The 20502-nt window shown below is 39.6% G+C and overlaps 3 pseudogenes; 2 read left to right on the plus strand and 1 right to left on the minus strand.

Moving 5' to 3' along the window:
- Positions 1-3221: 3221 nt before the first annotated feature.
- LOC140844236 (olfactory receptor 52E8-like) lies at positions 3222-4156 on the minus strand (annotated as a pseudogene).
- Positions 4157-11361: 7205 nt separating this feature from the next.
- Positions 11362-13756, plus strand: LOC140843002 (olfactory receptor 52E4-like; annotated as a pseudogene).
- Positions 13757-18664: 4908 nt separating this feature from the next.
- On the plus strand, positions 18665-19600 carry LOC118968016 (olfactory receptor 52E4-like; annotated as a pseudogene).
- Positions 19601-20502: the final 902 nt, after the last annotated feature.

Below are 20502 nucleotides of genomic sequence, written 5' to 3' on the forward strand. Positions count from 1 at the left end.
GATGGCAAACCATTCAGGTTTAATTGGAATCACAAGAGGCAAGGAGAGAGCCAATGACATAGACACAATACTTGAAAGGATATGGGCTACATTTTTTACAAAACTAATGAAAGACATAAAACTTCATTCAGAAAGAGTACAAATTTCAGTAATAATAGTATATATATACATATATATAAATTTCTTTATTTTTTATTTTTTTTATTTTGTTATCATTAATCTACAATTACATGAAGACCATTATGTTTACTAGGTTCCCCTCTTCACCAAGTGCCCCCCAGAAACCCCATTACAGTCACTGTCCATCAGCATAGTAAGATGCTGTAGAATCACTACTTGTCTTCTCTGGGTTGTACAGGCCTCCCCATGCCCCCCCCACCACCACCACCAAATTATACATGCTAATCGTAATGCCCACTTTCTTTTTCCCCACCCTTATCCCTCTCTTCCCACCCATCCTCCTCAGTCCCTTTCCCTTTGGTAACTGTTAGTCCATTTGTGGGTTCTGTGATTCTGCTGCTGCTTTGTTCCTTCAGTTTTTCTGTGTTCTTATACTCCACATATGAGTGAAATCATTTGGTACTTGTATTTCTCCGCCTGGCTTATTTCAGTGAGCATAATACCCTCTAGCTCCATCCATGTTGTTGCAAGTGGTAGGATTTGTTTTCTTCTTATGGCTGAATAATATTCCATTGTGTATATGTACCACGTCTTTATCCATTCATCTACGGATGGACACTTAGGTTGCTTCCATTTCTTGGCTATTGTAAATAGTGCTTAATAAACATAGGGGTGCATCTGTGTTTTTCAAACTGTGATCATGCATTCTTAGGGTAAATTCCTAGAAGTGGAATTCTTGGGTCAAATGGTATTTCTATTTTGTGCTTTTTGAGGAAACTCCATACTGCTTTCCACAATGGTTGAACTAATTTACATTCCCACCAGCAGTGTAGGAGGGGTCCCCTTTCTCCACAACTACACCAAAATTTGTTGTTGTTTGTTGTTTGGATGGTGGTGAACCTTACTGGTGTGAAGTGATATCTCACTGTGGTTTTAATTTGCATTTCTCTGATGACTAGTGATGTGAAGCATCTTTTCATGTGTCTGTTGGCCATCTGAATTTCTTCTTTGGAGAACTGCCTGTTCAGCTACTCTGCCCATTTTTTAATTGGATTATTTGCTTTTTGTTTACTGAAGTGCATGAGCTCGTTATATATTTTGGATGTTAACCCTTTATCGGATCTGTCATTTATGAATATATTCTCCCATACTGTAGGGTACCTTTTTGTTCTATTGATGGTGTCCTTTGCTGTACAGAAGCTTTTTAGCTTGATATAGTCCCAATTGTTCATTTTTGCTTTTGTTTCTCTTGCCCAGGGAGATATGTTCATGAAGTCACTCATGTTTATGTCTAAGAGATTTTTGCCTATGTTTTTTTCTAAGAGTTTTATGGTTTCATGACTTACATTCAAGTCTTTGATCCATTTTGAATTTACTTTGGTGTATGGCGTTAGACAGTGATCCAGTTTCATTCTCTTACATGTAGCTGTCCAGTTTTGACAGCACCATCTGTTGAAGAGACTTTCATTTCCCCATTGTATATCTATAGCTCCTTTATCATATATTAGTTGACCATATATGTTTGGGTTAATGTCTGGAGTCTCTATTCTGTTCCATTGATCTGTGGCTCTGTTCTTGTGCCAGTACCAAATTATCTTGATTACTGTGCCTTTGTAGTAGAACTTGAAGTTGGGGAGTGAGATCCTCCTCACTTTATTCTTTCTTTTCAGGATTTCTTTGGCCATTCGGGGTCTTTGGTGTTTCCATATGAATTTTTGAAATATTTGTTACAGTTTGTTGAAGAATGCTGTTGGTAATTTGTTGGGATTGCCTCAAATCTGTATATTGCTTTGGTTAGGATGGCCATTTTGATTATATTAATTCTTCTTAGCCAAAAGCATGGGATGAGTTTCCTTTATTAGTGTCCTCTTTAATTTATCTTAAGAGTGTCTTATAGTTTTCAGGGTGTAGGTCTTTCACTTCCTTGGTTAGGTTTATTCCTAGGGATTTTATTCTTTTTGATGCAATTGTGAATGGAATTGTTTTCCTGATTTCTCTATTAGCTCATTGTTTGTGTATAGGAAAGCCACAGATTTCTGTGTGTTAATTTTGTATCCTGCAACTTTGCTGAATTCCGATATTAGTTCTAGTAGTTTTGGAGTGGAGTCTTTAGGGTTTTTTATGTACCGTATCATGTCATCTGCAAATAGTGAATATATTTTTTAAATAGCATATCAAGTAAAATGTTGAACACCAAAGACAAAAATTATTGAAAGTTTCAAACCAAATAACACACATTATGTAAAATCTCAAAACGAAAATAAATTATAGCACAAAATAGTTGAAAATACCTCTTAAAAAACAATCCCATCTTCAACTGGGTTCCCTCGAAACAGACTCAGAAATGGAGAGTTTTCATATAGGAGATCTATGGAGAACTGCTCTAAGAAGGCTCACTTTCAGGACTTTGTATTAGTGTGAGAGGCTGGAAGTCAACATTGTGGTTTTAATATGCATATCCTTAGTGAGGAATTATTAAGGACATTTTATGTACTTATTTATGTTTTGATAGCTGTATATATAATATTTTGTCTTTTTAATTGGGTAATTTGATACAATCATTGAGTTATAAGAGTTCTTGATATAATTTTAATTCAAGTCCTTTAGCATATATATCATGTGCAAATATATTCCCACAGAATATGATTTACTTTTTCATTTTACTACCATTATCTTTTGAAGAAAATAATTTTTGATTTTTAATGAAACCCAGATAAACATTTAAATATATTTCTTACTATTGATGCTATATCTATCTCTTTTCTGACAAGTATTACAAATAAGTCATACTTTGATTTTTATACTTTTGTCTTTTGTTCTTAGGACTCTTATACATTATTGGTTAATTTTTCTACAGTGTAAAGTAAGGGTCTAAATTCACCTTTTGTGCATGTGGATATCCAGTTGTCTCAATCAAATATCATCATCAGTATGCATATTATGAACTTTAAATGTAAAACCTGCAACTCAAAGATAATAATACTATTGGCTTAATAGTCCCCTTTGTCTTCCTACCTTCTATAGGATTAGATGTAAGATAACGACTTCTTACAATGCAGGAACATGAATTCTAACAAAAACCTACCATGACCTCTGACTGGTTAGCTGTCTGGGTTAAGGTAAATCCTCATGACTCGCTGCCGAATCTGCTTGGTCCTGACCCCATAGATGACAGGATTGAGGGCTAGTGGAACAACCACATATAGGTTGGCCAAGAAAATGTGGATATATTGAGGAATACCGTGGCCAAAATGGTGTGTCAAGAAAGAGAAAAGTGCTGGCATGAAAAAAGTTAATATGACACCAATGTGGGAACCACAGGTGTTGAGGGCTTTGAGTCGAGCCTCCCAAGAAGGCAGGCAAAAGACTGCATGGAGGATTCTGACCTAGAAGAGAACAATAAGGACCACATCCAGTAATAAGACCGAAATGTTTCCAAGGCCAAACATAATGTTCACTTTGATGCTGGCACAGGCCAAGCGGGCAATGCCCATGTGCTCACAGTAGGTGTGAGGGATGACACGGTGCCCACAGAAGGGCAGCCTCAGGAGGAGGAACACCAGGGGGGCCACCATGCACAGGCTCTGCAGGACACCAGCACCTGCAATGATGCTGATGGTTTTGCTGCTGAGGATGACGGTATAGTGAAGGGGTTTACAAATGGCAATGTAGCGGTCAAAGGCCATGGTGACCAGCACAATGCTCTCCATGGCAGTGAAAAAGTGGATGAAGAACATCTGGGAAAGGCAGCTTTCAAAAGATATGTCCTTGAGGTGGAACCAGAAGATGCCCAGTATTTTGGGGATGGTGGCTGTGGACAAGCCCAGGTCGATGGAGTCCAGCATGGCCAGGAAGTAGTACATGGGCTCATGGAGACTGTGCTCAGTCCAGATGACAGCACAGCAGCGTTCTCCAGGAGAGCAACAAGGTACACAAAGAGGAAGGGGAACCCGACCCAGATGTGCACATCTTCCATTCCTGGGATGCCCAGCAGAAGGAAAGAAGGGTGGAATTGGGTGTCATTAGGCACAGACATTCTCTCTGCTACAATTAGCTGCTGTGCAAATCAGACACAGCTGTCTATTCCCCAGTAGGGAATCCTGCTGCACTTCGCTCTTTGTCCACATGCCTGTAACACACAAAAGTACTTTTTATTCTGTGCCTTTGTTTCTATTCAGAAAGAGGTTAAACAGTTTTAGTCAATAATACTGTAGTATATACTTCAGAAGGCTAAGAGACTAAACCTTAAATACTCTTATCACAAAAAAGTAATGATAATCATGTGCTGTGATTGGGTGATAGGTCTTGGTGGCAACCACATCATAATAGAATAAATATATCAAATCACCAGATTACACAACTTGAATTTAGACAATGTTATATGCCAATTATATATCAGGCTTTTTAAAACAGGAAAGGATATTAAAGGCCTTATTCCTCACTTTCTGCTAGACTCTCCTAAGCAATATATGGCACCAGGAATAGAACCAGCCTCACTCTCTGCCACAGTCCCTAATAAAAAGGCTGATATAAAAAAGAGAGGACAGAAGAATGTCCTCTGAAAAATGGAAATTCAACCTCTGGTGTGTAGGCAAAATAGATGGGGTGAGTAAATTTCTAGTCTATGTAGCTGATAGTGTTCTATGTAGTTTTGCTTAATGCTCATGGTGATTTCCTTCATATTTGTAACCTTAACTATTCCCCTATTAAGGAATCTAAAAACCCCAAAATATAGTGTGCATAATTCTGTGTGTGTGCTTATGTGTGTATTTATACATTTTAATGGGTATTTATGAATAGGAGATGGTCTAGTTCTTAAGAGCATAAGGAACAATATATCATTGTTCATTTAAATGCCTTAAAAAATTCTGCCACAAAAAAGTTCTTAATTTTAAAAGTTCACAAATCAATCACTCAAATAAGAAATTGGACAGCAAGTAATTTCAGAGGCATGTCCTTGAATATCAACAACTCAGTTCCCATCAAACTTTGTGTTTGGAAAACACTTCCCATCATTTGGAAAATTGGAAAATCATTCTAGATTTGGAAAACCAAGAATGAAAGTAGATCGAGTTACTTGACAAAGTATTTTGCAACTATGATGAAACATGAATTGAAAAATTATTTTAATCTAGACATATCATTTGGAAAGTACATAAGAAAACACTTTCAGTATAGAAACTGTCTCCATGTAGGCCAGCTTGGGACGGGGAGACTATTCTGGGATAGGCAACTTTCAAATATATCTCTGCCTTGTATCCATGGGGAGAGGGCAGAAGCATTTTAGATATCCTAAACTTTAGTTCCTTGCAAGATTACTTCATAGCTCTTATGTCTTTATGGATGTCTCCCTTATATTAACATATAAAGAGGAGTTATCAAATGCTTTTGTTTTAAAGCACTAATCCAGCATATGTGGGATTTCTAAATGAAGTTACAATAAATTAAAAATTTGAATCAAACAAGGGAGGAGATCATTAGTGTACAACTTGTTGGGAAAAACTGGTCATTTCAAAAATGTGATGTGATTGAATGTGTGTAAAAATATGCAGAAAGCTTTTATTCAAATTCAGGAATATCTGGATGTTGGGGGAAATCAGAGTTGAGGGGAATCCATCAAAGATAAATGTTTACGAAAGTAAGTACATCCTACTTCAAACCCATTTTAAGACAAATGGCTTGCTAACCATGCCCATTTGAAAAGTTTCAAGAGCTGCAAAAATGGGAAACAATTTGTAATTGGGTAAATTCTTTCAAGAAGATTATATGCATATGCCTGTTTGTGTAGGTGTGTGGGTGTAAATTTGGTCTGGCAGGGTTCAGGAAGAGACACTCGAAGTTCTTTCATTAGTGGGGAATATATAAGTTAAGTGGCAAAGTACTCGACATAAGTTATTCTATTAAATATTCAAGAGGTCGTCCATGTACCAGCACTGATCAGGCAATCTGAACACACGTTTGAATAAAACTGGATACCCTCAAGGAAACCACTGAGTAGTGAGGGAGATCAAATTCCAAAGATGAAAATTGTGAGGCATGTGCAGTGTTATAAGGATGTGCAGAATGTTGTAGGTGCAGAGGCAGGTCAAGAATGTTCCACGAAGGAGGGTAGGCTTATAGTAAGAGTAAGAGAGCAATTCTTCAGCCAAAGAAGGAAATAAATCTATTCCAGACAGAGTAAAGAGTAAGGACAAAGTGAAAAATAAAAGCACAGTGGCCAGTGAGGACCTAACAATGGAATCTGTCATCCTCTCAATGATTTTACTCAGAAATCCAGGAGACTGATGAGCAAACCCTTAATTGTCTGGTATCTTGGTCATTCTTGGGGCTTCGAACAGCAGAAAATTAGAAAATAAAACATAGCTATATCCTGACAAAATCAACTTCTCCCACCTGTACCTGTGGATTTTCCAGGAGGGCTTAAAAACTGGTACTTGCCTCCTCTCTGAGAAAACCTCATTTCCAATCTGTAAGCACTGATCAAAGCAACTAATCACCGAATAATTCTATAATGTATACGGACTTATTATTTCAATGTAATTCATATTTCTTCAGATCTCTGCTGGGTTCTTATACAAATAGTCCCAGCCCCTCATTTGACCTCCTAACGCTAAGGTAATACATGGGGTTATATCCACCTGTCCAGCAGCCTTTTCCTCAGTGTGGCATTTCTACTCTACCCTTTTCTGCCAACTTCCATCACACCCCATTGATTCCCCATTTCCAATTGCTGAAACTGCGAGGCAGGAGGAGAAGAGCTCATCCACCGTCTTGCTCTTCCTTACCTCACCTTGCCGTCCGACAGCCATCCTGCTATAGGGTAACCTTACCCCTTTTCAGATGCTCCCTCAAACGAGCCCTAGGTATTATTTTCACAAAAGTCTATCCCTCAGGGCCATGCTTTATGGTTCATTTATTCACAAATTCATTAATTCAATACAACTTATTGATGACCTTTACTATACCGGACACAGTTCCATCAAATAGAAAAAGCTAGTCCTTGCCCTCTTGGCATTCACATTTGTGCCCCTGCATACTGCTTCAGAAACAACAGGCAAATTGATCTAGGACATATGGGTGCATCTCCTTCCACATCAGCTCTCACCCTTTATCCTTGCACGTTAGGTTTTGCATGGACATCGGTATAAGTACCTGTAGGAAAAGTGCAGCCTCAAGAGACTGTGAGTCTGAGTGTGCGTGCTCTCTTCATCTTGTTTTCATTACTTTCACTTCCCCTCCATAGCTCCACATTACTGTGCTGCAAGCTCCTTCCCCATTCCTTTTGCTATTTTTCACAAACAAACCACGGAATGACTAACCTTGACCTCTAAATCTCTAAGAAACATCCCTTGGCATCTTCTGGGTGCATGCCATTTATTATACTGAGTAGAGGGTATTTATATTTTTCTTACCACTCCACTTCCCCTGGAATGCAGACCAACAGCACACAATACAAGATCAACACAGAATTCAGTTGTATTTCTATAGAGTAGCAATGAAAAATCTGAAAAGGAGATGAACAAAACAATTCCGTTTACAACAGCACCAACAATGGTAAATTTAACACTGATGAAAGAGAATAAAGAAGGCTTGAACACATGGAAAGATATCGTCTGAGCACAGATTAGAAAAGTTAATGCTCTTAAGATGACAGCTTTTCCCAAAATGTTCTATATATTCAATGCAATCTCAATCAAAATCTCAATCCTTTTTTGCAGAAAAGGAAAAGCTGATCCTGATATTCACATGGAATATCAAGGGGCTCTGAATAACCAAAACAATCTTGAAAATAAAAACAAAGTTGGAAACTTAACACTTCCTTATTTCAAAACTTACTACAAACCTAAATGTTCAAAAAAGTGTAGACATACAGATTAATACAAATCAATGGAATAAGACTGTGAGTTGAGAAATAAATCCGTTTATGGTCAGCTGATTTTTCAGACGGGTACCATGGCCAGTCAATAGAGGAAGAATAGTATACTCAAAATGGTGCTGGGACAGCTGTACATCCACATTAAAAGAATGTGTTTGGACCTTTAACTCATACCATATACAAAGAATAACTCAAAATAAAACAAATGGACAAAGCAGAAATGTACACCAGACACTGAGAAGGGACTGGTGGTTACCATGGGGAGGCGTGGGTACGGGTGGGTGAAATAGGTGAAGGGGATAAAGAGGCACAAAATCCCAATCATAATTTAAATTAGTGGGGAGGAAGGTAAAGTATAAAGAATATAGTCAATAAATCTATAATATCATTCCATGTTGCCAGCAACTACATTAATCATGATGAACACTCAGTAATGAAGTTAACTGTTGAATCACTATATTGTATACTTGAAACTAAAATAATACTGTATTTCAACTATACTTCAATAATAATAGTAATAAAAAATAAGATAAAATATGAAGCTTTTCCTGAAAAAGTGGACCTAATACCTTAATATAATAACTGAAAAAAACTTTTAAAATAAATAATAAAGGTTAATCTTCATGACCTTAAATGTGGCAATGATTCCTTATATTGGCCAACCAATGCAAAGCAAAAAAAGAAAAAATAGATAAATTGAACTTCATCAGAATTTAAAACTTATGAATCACACCACACTCAAGAAAATATATGACAATCCATAGTAGGGGAAATATTATTTCAAAATAATATATCTGATGCGGGACTAGTATCCAGAATATATAAAGGAATCTAACAACTCAAGAATATAAAGACAAACAACTAATCAAAAAATGGGCAAAAAAGTCAAACACATTTCCTTAAAGATATACAAAGGCTAAAGTGCCCATAAAAAAATGCTCAACATCATTAGTCATTTGATAAACAATAATAAAAAATTCAATTAAATACCCCTTTGCATCCGCTTCATGGCTATAACTGAAAAAAAATTGAAAATGACAAGTATTACAGAGGATGTGATTGAATAGGAGCTGTCATCTATTACTGGTACGTCCGTAAATTGATGCAGCCACTGAGGAAAACAGTTTGGTACTTACCCAAAAAGTTAAACATAGAATTACAAGATGGCTCCAAAATTCCACTCCTTGGTATATATACCTAAAATAATTAGAATTAAGTGTTCAAACAAGAATGTTCACAGCAGCACTACTGACAATAGCCAGAGTATGGAAACAACCCAAATGTGCACCAACTGAAGAATATATAAACAATAAAAGTGGATCCATACAATGTAATATTCTTTAGCCACAAAAAGAAATGAAATACTGATATATGCTACAACAGGGATGCAATGTGAAAACATGTTAAGTTAAAGAAGGTAGGCACAAAGGAATATAAATATATGATTCCATTTATATGTATTATCCACAATAAATTTAAAAGAAAATTCACTGAGGCAGACACAGGTTAGTGGTTTCTGGAGGCTGCAGAGGGGGGAGAAAGGGGAGTGACTGCTCCATGAGCACACGATTTCCTTTTGGAGTGATGGAAATTTTATAGAAATAGACAGTGGTGAGAGTTGCACAATACTGTGAATATTCTAAGTGTTGCTGAATTGTAAACTTTAAAATGGTTAAAATGGTAAATTTCGTTACATATCTTTTATTGCACACACACACATGCACACAGAAGAGTTACTGGTTACACAGATGCCCAGCAATACCCAAAGCATTAGTCCAAGCAATTTATAGGCGATAAGAGAAAAAAGATAAGGAAGAAGAAAGGAGAGAATAAGATACAACGCGACCTGTCATAAATACTATGTGAAATAACAAGAACTAGCAATTGACCAAGTAGGAAGCAGCAGTGCTCACTGAGATTTCCCTAGAGCCTCTCTTCAGTGGTGCAACGACCAAAGGGAACCCCTATTCATTTTAACTTCAAAACCTAAACCTCTCTGGTACCCAGGAGACAACTATATATTCTCCCAACACACTCCCCCCCCACACCCCCCCACACATATTTTGTTAATATCTCTGATGGTATATTGAAGTTCTGTCCTAAACCATTCCTCTGTGTGTGCATGGGCCATGCAGCATCAGTCAGCCTGGAGACTGAGTTCACTCATGTGTGCAACCTATCAGTCAATCAATCATGTACATGTAATAAACCCCAATAAAAACTCTGAACATCAAAGCTCAGGGAAGCTTCCCTGGTTGACAGGACTGCTCCATACCTGCGGTCACAAACTAACATCAGGGAAGTCACTCACCCTGGCGCCATGGGAGAGGACAATGGATTCCTCAGATTTGGAAAACTTACATGGCCCTAAGCATTTCTTCCTTTATCTGATTTCAATCTTTCTCTACAATAAACTAGTAAAAGAACTTTCAGTGAGTTCTGTGAGTCTGTCTTATAAGTGACTGAAACTGGGGGTAGTTTGGGAAACTCCCTGAACTTGCACTTGACTTCAGAAGTGAGGAGAGTCTCAGGAACTGAGCCCTCCAACTGCGGTTCAGCTCCAGGCAGCAGCAGATCGCATCTGATGGCACATTTCTGTCAATGATCTTAGAAGTCAACAGGTTCTCGAAAAACAACTTCTTAGGGAATAGAAACTTCACAGATTAGCATTCCCCGTGACAATTTTTCTTAAATTTCTACTTGGGGGTTACTTAATTTTAGAAATCTAACACTAAGAATTGTGTGGGTCTGCTTCTAGACCCTCAATTCTATTCCACTGACTCTTTTTCTACTTTCTTTTCCTTTATTGCCAGTGACACTGTCATAATCATAATAGATTTACAAAACATTTCAATATCTGAGCGTGTAAATTTTCCTAATTTATTCTTCTTTGAGTTAATTTTAGCTATTCTAGATCCTTTCATTTTTCTCCATTCCTTAATTTTGTTCCTTGGTCCTTTCACTACTTCCATGAACAAGTTTGCAAAGACAGGCCCAGATCACTGTCAGAAAACCTAATTTCCACCTAATTTCAAGTCTTGGTTCTATTCTTATTAGCTTGTAAGCAATAGGTAATTAACTTACCAAAACCTTTCTCTTCCATAAACCAGACACCAGCACAACTTGTGCCACAGTACCAGGTGAGGTAATACATGAAAATAATGGTAAGAATAATCTCTGAAAATAGTAGGTACTGAATTAACGATGCTATTACTTTTGTTGTGGTTATTATCACCATCAATTTTATTACCTCCTAATTGCATTTATTTACTGAGGAAGAGGAGAACCAGTGCCTTTACTTGCTCCAAACCCATAACTTTAAAAGAGACACATGTTAGCTTCTGATTGGTTCCTCACTCTCTCAAATGTATGATGCAGGTGAGGTGTGGTGCTGGGATTATTTATAGAGAGCTGAAAAAGGGGAAAGAATCACAAATTTTACAGAAATGTATTCCTAGTACCAATCCTTTGGGGGTACTTTTTATTTTTAGTATTTGTAGATCTCAGTTAGCTGTGGATGAATTGTGCATTGGCAACTACAAAACTTGTCATCATCTGCCTGCAGCAGAATGTCTTCTTCCAGTGTCACTGAGTCCTGTCTTTATTTCTCTTGCTGGGGATTCCAGGGTTGGATGTTGCACAAATCTGGTTTAGCTTTCCCTTCTGTGCCATGTACCTGATTGCCCTTGTTGGAAATGTTCTCATTCTGATTGTTACCTGATCTGATCATAGTCTCCACCAACCCACATCCTACTTTCTGGCCATGCTGTCACTGATTGCCCTGAGTCTCCCTACCTCTGCCATTCCCCAAATTATCGGTATTTTATGCTTCAACTTTGAAGAGTTGTGCTTTGATTCCTGTGTTGCTTAAGTATTCTTTATCCACTCTTTTACAGTCATGCAGTGCATTGTAGTTCTTACCATGGGTTTTCATTGCTATGTGCCTATTTTCAACCCCCTCAGTTACAGTGTAATCTTCACCAACAGAGTCACTGGTGTAACTGTTATGCTGGTGGTTCCAAGAAGCTTATGCACGATTGTCCCCATCATTTTCCTCCGCCTGAGGGTTCCTTACTGTGGACACACAGTCATCCCTCATACCTATTGTGAACACATAGCAGTGGCATGTCTCACTTGTGCCAGCATTAATGCCAACGTGTATAACGGTCTTTGGAATATTTCTATCTTGTGTCTGGATATGCTTCTTATCATTATCTACAATACTAGGATTTTATACACTGTCTTCCACTTCCCTTGTTAAGATGCCCAAGCAGATCCAGGAGTGAGTACAGAATATTTTTGTTTAAAAAACATAGAATCAATACAAAAAGCAAATAATTCAATTAAAAAATGGGCAGAGGAGCTGAACAGACAGTTCTCCAAAAAAGAAATTCAGATGGCCAACAGACACATGAAAAGATGCTCCACATTGTTGGTTATCAGAGAAATGCAAATTAAAGCCACAATGAGATATCACCTCAAACCAGTAAGGATGGCTACCATCCAAAACACAAACAACAATAAATGTTGGCGAGGCTGTGGAGAAAGGGGAACCCTCCTACACTGCTGGTGGGATGTAAATTAGTTCAACCATTGCGGAAAGCAGTATGGAGGTTCCTCAAAATGCTCAAAATAGACTTACCATTTGACCCAGGAATTCCACTTCTAGGAATTTACCCTAAGAATGCAGCACTCCAGTTTGAAGAAGACAGATGCACCTCTATGTTTATCGCAGTCCTATTTACAATAGCCAAGAAATGAAAGCAACCTAAGTGTCCATCCATAGATGAATGGATAAAGAAGATGTGGTACATATACACAATGGAATATTATTCAGCCATAAGAAGAAAACAAATCCTACCATTTGCAACAACATGGATGGAGCTAGAGGGTATTATGCTCAGTGAAATAAGTCAATCGGAGAAAGACAAGTACCGAATGATTTTACTCATATGTGGAGTATAAGACCAAAGGAAAAACTGAAGGAACAAAACAGCAGCAGAATCACAGAACCCACGAATGGACTAACAGTTACCAAAGGGAAAGAGATTGGGGAGAATGGGAGGGTAGGGAGAGATATGGGCGGGGAAGAAGAAAGGGGGTATTATGACTAGCATGTATAATGTGGGGGGTGGGGGAAAGGGGAGGGCTGTGCAACACAGAGAAGACAAGTAGTGATTCTACAACATCTTACTACTCTGATGGACAGTGACTGTAATGGGGTTTGTGGAGGGGACTTGAGGTAGGGGAGAGCCTAGTAAACATAATGTTCTTCATGTAATTGTAGATTCATGATAACAAGATTTTTTAAGAAAACGTAGAATCAGAGGTAATTCATTCAGGTTTTGAAGGTACAGAGCCTGAGAGCCCTCCTCACAGCTGGTTTCCACAGATCTTTGTTCCTTAAAAGCATTCTGAAGCAGCAAGAGAACTTGCCATTTGCTACAATGTGGATAGACTAAGAGGGTATCATACTAAGTGAAATAAGCCAGGCAGAGAAAGAGAAACACCACAAGACTTCATTTATACGGGCAATCTAACATCTCAGACCTGACTGCGACCCATGAAGCAGTCCCAGTCCGGATTCCAGTCCTGCTCTACCACAGACCTGGCAGTTTTGCCAGATCCGAGCCCAGCCCAGTGATGCAACAGGAGCACATTCAGAATGCAAGGAAGCCACAGCCTGCTGCAGCCTTCTTCACATGCCTGTCCCCTGAGGTCCTGCCTGCAGGCCACACCACAGCCAAGGGACCTACTTAGAGTTTCACTCAACACTGATCTCAGAGATAGTCCTGTTGGGCCAGCGACTCCCTGGGACAAGGACTTCACCTGCCAAACTGGTATGAAAACAGGAAGGGGGGTCTGCTCCTTCAGTACCCACCCCAACTCAAGGCTATATGAATATAAAAATCAGACAAACATGACACAACAACAGTAACTGATAAAGCTCTAATAACTGACCCTAAATAAATGGAGATCAATGAACTGTTTGACTGATATTTCAAAATAATCATCTTAAAGAAGATGGATGCCCTACGAAAGAAAATAGACAACACTGTAAAGAGGAAAACAATGCACAAACAAAATGGGAAGTCTGAAGAGGAATAGATAGCATAAAAGCACACTGTATAGAAATCCTAAAGCTGAAGAATAATGATAAATAATATACGGTCTGCATATAAAGTGAAATATTATTCAGCCTGTCATTGAAACAGCATGGAAGAACCTGAGGACCTATATGAAGATCTAAGTGAAATGAGTCAGTCACATAAAAAAAAAATAATGCATGAAAGCAGTTTTATTTGGAATGTTTAAAAAGTACTGAATTCATAGTAACAGAGAGTACAATGGTGGTTACTAGAGGTTGAGGCCTGGAAAAAGAAGGAAGATTCAAAAATGAAAGTAGAATGGTAGTTGCCAGGGGATGGAAAGAGGTGGGTAGGGGGACTTCTTATTCAATGTGTACAGTTTCAGATTTTGCAAAATGAAAAATACTGAAGATGGGAAGTGGTTATAGCTGTTGTGTAACAATATAAATATAAGTAAGGGTGAACTGTATATTGGGAATAGAGATTGTAAATTTTATGTTATGTGTGCTCCTCCAAAATAAAAAATCAGAAAACAGTGAAAAAGGAGACACTAAACCAAAGAAAAAATGTGCATGTTACACTTGAGCACAAACTGATCTGAACACACAAGACACCTGCAGGTCATGCATGGATGCTTCATTCTGAAGACCATCAGGGTGGTCACGATAACTGAGGAAGAGCTGAAGGAAAAGGGAAGCGAGTGGTGGCTATTTAAAAAGTGGAACTTATTATCTCCAAAGGCTGTAATGTTTAGGGGAATCATGAAATAAAGTGAGTTGAAATGGTTGATTGGGTATTTCCAAAAGGACTTTGACCAAAATCATGTTTTCGGTCACTGTTTTTCATATAAACCTGTAGATACAAGGGAGGAATACTAGGAAGAGACTGGATATGGCCGACTTGGTTTGGTATGATTGGTGTTGATACAATGGGGAGGAGGACGAATGAGGCAGTGGCCTGGAACCGGGGAGTGAGTTCTCATTAATCAAAGAAAGGAGTGATAAAATGAGAACATATCAGATCTAATGAGAATCTTCTTTGGATCACAGGCATTAGCTTCCATCTCTTAACAATTCAAGCGTCAGATTGTAGAATATAAAAAACAAAAGCAGGTTGTCTAACATATTCAATAGTCCTTCCTTCTTGTTCTATCTGCCCTCAGGAAAACCGTGACCTACAGCACCTCCTTGTTACTACACGTACCACACCATCATCATCCAGGAAGGGAGACCCTAAGGGAACTTGAACCTTCAGCTCAGCCTGCATTCTGTTTTCTCAGAAGAATGTGGAGTTCCCTCACCCTCTGACACAGGGGCTAATACCTCAAGGCCTCTCTACAAAAACTGAGCTGCTCACTATTGTTTATGTACTGGGAAGGAGAACCATGCAGGGCTGGAGGTTGACACTATTATCTACAGGCATGAACAATGTCAAAAAACAGAGTCTAACATATCTACTTCTTCTTCGTCTTCTGAACCAGTTATAACAATGCCCAATTGCACCAGGATTCACACATTTCTATTAAACAAAGCAGGAGATTTCATAAGGAAAGTTGCCTAAGTCACACTTTGAGGATTTAGTAGAATAAACTTAGTACTTCTATGCCTTCTGAAGAGGACAGTATCTGTATCAAACCTCACACAGACTACTCTTCCTTTAGGATGTTTCTTTCCTTCACAGCTCATGAACTTCCCCTCCCCTGAGCTCAGGAGTTCTGTCCAATCAGGTGAGGTTTCTCTGCAGGTGCACTAGGGAGGAACAAAGACTTATTAATGATGTATGAGACCATCCTTATGCCCAGAGGACTCTGAAGGCTAAGCTCAGGGGTTCAGGGACATGCCGAGGCTGAGGGACGTCCTCACTCACTATAAAGGTTTCCTCCATGTGACATGATAGACTTGGAGTATGGAGGCTTGATGGGGCTCCTGAGGAAATGGATGCAGGGGGGATGAGATACTACAGAGAGGAAAAGAAGGGCACAAGGAGAAGGTAAAGGAGGAGAGAAGGGGACAGTAGCCTCCCCTTGGCTGAGAAGTGACCCAAAGCACCGCTCTCCATTCTCTTCACAAAGAAGGCACCAGAGCACATGGACTGGAGCAGACGTCAGCAGGTGAGCAGATGACACACCAGCAAGTACTATGCAGCATCACACACACACACACACACACACACACACACACACACATATCCACACACACACACACTCACATAGTACACACCTCACACCCAGATCCCACAAACATGTAGCAGTGTACCCACATCTGAGGCCACCAAAGAATGAGAGTTGCCCTGGCAGGCAACTACTGACGGGGAAGCAGAGCCAGCACCTAGGCTGCTGTGGTGCGTGAGGCTGAAGGGGGACACTGCAGGTCATGGTCATAGGTCTGAGGTTGGAGATGGAGGTGTGACAAGGTCATAACCAAATAAAATGATGAGGATATTAAGCTTTTGCTCGGCACAATTACCTTAGTTTTTCTCCTACATAGGCCTGGGGAATTCAGAGGTCATCAATTCTACCTTGGCCTCTGTGCACCCTCTCCATGGAAATGTATCCGAAGCTCCTTAATGGCGCCCAATACACCTGCTAAATTAGCCTTACCCACTGCTCCCTCCTGCCTTCTGCTTCATGGCCCTGTCATGAGAGAGCCTGAGAGAAGGTCCCCCTCCCATCAACAGTGTGAGAAATCTGTAAGGACAGGAGAACATGGTCTACGTTCCATCTGAGCTGCATTGGTTTATGTGGGCATCCACAGAGGCCTAGAAATGAGTCACAGTGCGAGGCCCGGTGCCTCTCATTCACCTTGGAATGTTCTGTGTCATCCCTCCCTCCTCCCTCCTCCACCTCACCTTACAGCCTCCATGAGTTCTTCATAAATAATGGGCGCATTACAATCAAGTAAGTTATTTGTGTTACAGGGGGATTTCTGGCTCTTTTGGGTTAAAAGGAAAATAAAATTTGGAGAAAGACTAATAATGTAAATAACTACCATTTACTGATTATACCCTATGAGTCAGGACTCTACATGTATTGGTCTTATTTCTCTTTAAAATATGAATCATTAGATAGAATTCATTAATCAAATTCCACAGAGCAAAGTGACTTGAAAAGTAAAGGAGTTTGTCTAAGATCTCCAGCTAGTAGATGGCATGGCTAGATTTCAAGACATTTTTGAATGATTTCAAAGTTCATTTAAATCATCTGTAATATTGTGTTATTAGCAATGCACTAATGGGGAAAAGAGCCAGCAGGGTAAAAGTAAATTCACAACTTCAGTAAATGGAGTATTGGTGGGCAGTAAGGGGGAAGGTCTCTAATATAGCTGAGCTTTCAATGCAGTCTGGGGCTGGGCTCCTTGTCACTGTGCACATCTAGGAAAAGATGGTTATATTGCCTACAGCTGTAGCAGAAAGAGGTAAGCATTCTGACCAAAACTGGGAGACAGCAGATAGCCCCTTGATTTTGCTATCTACTGTCAGAGAAGATTCCCCTCTGACACTTGCCTGGAAACTTGTCCCACACCTGGCGAAAACCAAGCACCCTGGAGATGGTGGCAGCTCAGAACTGAGACTCCTATGCTGTGTCATCCTAGCTACTTCCAAAGACTCTCCCCAGTGAAGTTCCATAACCACTGTCGTCTTTATTCACAGGCTGGCATCCCCCCTACACCGCCCCCACTAATGCTGCCAAACACAGTGTTCTATCTGCACCTGAGCAGTTTCACTCCAGCTGCTGAGGGGACAATATAAGCTCCATTTCTCTGAAGGAACAAGGGATTGTTAACTCTGTTTCTGGATATTACTACTGTGATAACTACCTTGCAGAGTTATATGCAACCACATTTTTATAAAACATTCTCTTTTTCTCTGTCTTACACCCAAACACAAAGTGGTGCACATACTATGCATACACATAAACAACATAGACAAGCAACAACAGGGAATTTCAGAATCAACAGGAGTCTGGACGCATGGGGCTGAAAAAGAAGCCATACCATAAGATTAGGAAGCATTAAAAATAGCAATGGTCTCATAGTAGAAATAGCATGTGACAAATTCAAAGACAGACATTGTGAGTATGCTCCTGAAAGTTATGTTACTGTCTCAGGTCCATATGGAAAATCTTCAAGCACTTATTAAATCAACACATACAACAGTATACATAAGCCATACTCATTTGGACTTATGATTCTTTAACAGTTGAAAACCACTGGGTGTGGTAGTTTCCCAAAAGTAAACTAGGGGCTACTTAAAAATGTAATGGAAAAGAATGTCATAAAATGTAGGTACACACCAATTTCTGAAATACTGTCATTTCCTTCAAAGATCTTATTTTAACAAAAAAGAAGGCCAAGAAAATATTACCTATGATTTCAGAATAATAATGTGCTATAAGAGAGTTGCTCAACTGCCTTTTGGAAAGAAGAGAACACCTAAAGTTTGTAAATTAGCTTACTCCTGCCATTATTTCCAGGGTAATGATAAGAAGTCTTTCTATCTCCCCAGGATCTTGGTAAGAAAATACCTTAAACTGAGTGCCATCCCACCTCCTAAAAGAAATTCAGCAGGCCTTGTTAGGAGAATGTCTCCTATCAATGACACCCAGTTCCATCCCCACTTCTTTCGCCTGCTAGGGATACCGGGATTGGAAGCTGCACATTTCTGGATTGCTTTCCCATTCTGTGCTGTGTACCTGATTGCCCTTGTGGGGAACATCACCATTCTTTTTGTCATCAAGACGGAACACAGTCTCCACCTGCCCATGTTCTACTTCCTCGCCATGTTGGCTGTGATTGATCTGGGTCTGTCCACCACCACCATACCCAAAATGCTGGGCATCTTCTGGTTCAAGCTTCAAGAGATCAGCTTTGAGGGCTGCCTTACTCAGATGTTCTTTGTCCACATGTTTGCAGGCATGGAGAGTGCTGTACTGGTGGCCATGGCATATGACCGCTTTGTTGCCATCCGCAGCCCTCTCCAGTACACCATGATCCTCACCAATAAAACCATTGGCCTCCTAGCCTCTCTTGTTGTGGAAAGAAATTTCATTCTGGTGACTCCATTTGTGTTTCTCATTCTGAGGCTGCCCTTCTGTGGGCATGACATCATCCCTCACACATACTGTGAGCACATGGGTCTTGCCCGGTTGGCCTGTGCACCCATCAAGGTCAATGTTATCTATGGGCTCATGGCGATTTCTAACACCTTTGTGGATGTGATCCTCATTGCCTCCTCCTACGTGCTCATCCTTCAAGCTGTTTTCCACCTCCCCTCTCAGGATGCCTGACTAAAGGCTCTCAATACCTGTGGCTCTCATGTCTGTGTCATGCTCTGCTTTTACACACCAGCATTTTTCTCTTTTATGACACACCGCTTTGGACAGAACATTCCCCGCTATATCCACATTCTTTTGGCTAATCTATACGTGGTTGTCCCACCTGCCCTTAATCCAGTCATCTACGGGGTCAGGACCAAGCAGATCCGAGAGTGGGTTGTAAAGGTTTTTGTACAGAAATAATAGCTCTGTGTAAAGACTCAGGAAATATATCCAATTATTACCCACATTTTAATATGCTGAGGACTCTTAAATTTCTATTATATTAGGTAGCAATAGCCAGGTTTTTCAGTTTTATCAGAAGTGGTTTAGGTTTGACAGATAAAGTAAAGCGGCCTTTGCTGCCCTCTCTGCTCCACCTCCAAGTACCTGGACAATGGGTAAGGGCTAATGGAAAAAGGGAAAATGTCCCAGTGGAAGTTATGATTTTGGAGTGAACAACTGGTGGAAATGGGTGAGAACTCCCCCCATTTGTCCCACATCTTCTCTTTAGGGGGTTTACACCCTGAAGGAGTGCTGATCTACTGATTTGATTTTGTAGATGAAGAGAAAACAGGAAGCCTTGGGCTGCTGGCAATTACAGGCATTAGAGCATCTCTTCTATAGGTCTATATTTTTACATTAAGCCTCAAATTTTGTGCCTCTAGAATCATGGCTCATTTTTATTGTAATGTCCCTCAGTCTAGTTACTATCAGTCGAGCCTTACTTCTTTCTTATCTGATCATCCAGTAGTTATCTCTCTCTCTCTCCCTCTGTGTATCTCTCTCTACCTCTACTTCTATCTCTCCATCTATTGTTATCAATCTCCTCTCCACTCTTTCTCCAATAAACTAAGTATTTGACAATTAAGGAATACGAGAGACTCTACAGTGTATGCATTGAGGTTACATGATATTATTTTCTCACTGGAAGCAAAGTCATATGACATGTGAATTATTGTTTGTGTCCCATGTCCAATTCCAACCGAATTCTATTAAACATTTCTCTTGATATTACACAATTTACTTTCAGATATAACCGGGTTTCAGAAACTTTGGAAATGAAAATTAGAATCTATGCTTTCAACACAAAGCCAGACTTGACA

Source organism: Manis javanica, chromosome 11, assembly GCF_040802235.1.
Source record: "Manis javanica isolate MJ-LG chromosome 11, MJ_LKY, whole genome shotgun sequence".
In the NCBI taxonomy this organism is placed as follows: domain Eukaryota; kingdom Metazoa; phylum Chordata; class Mammalia; order Pholidota; family Manidae; genus Manis; species Manis javanica.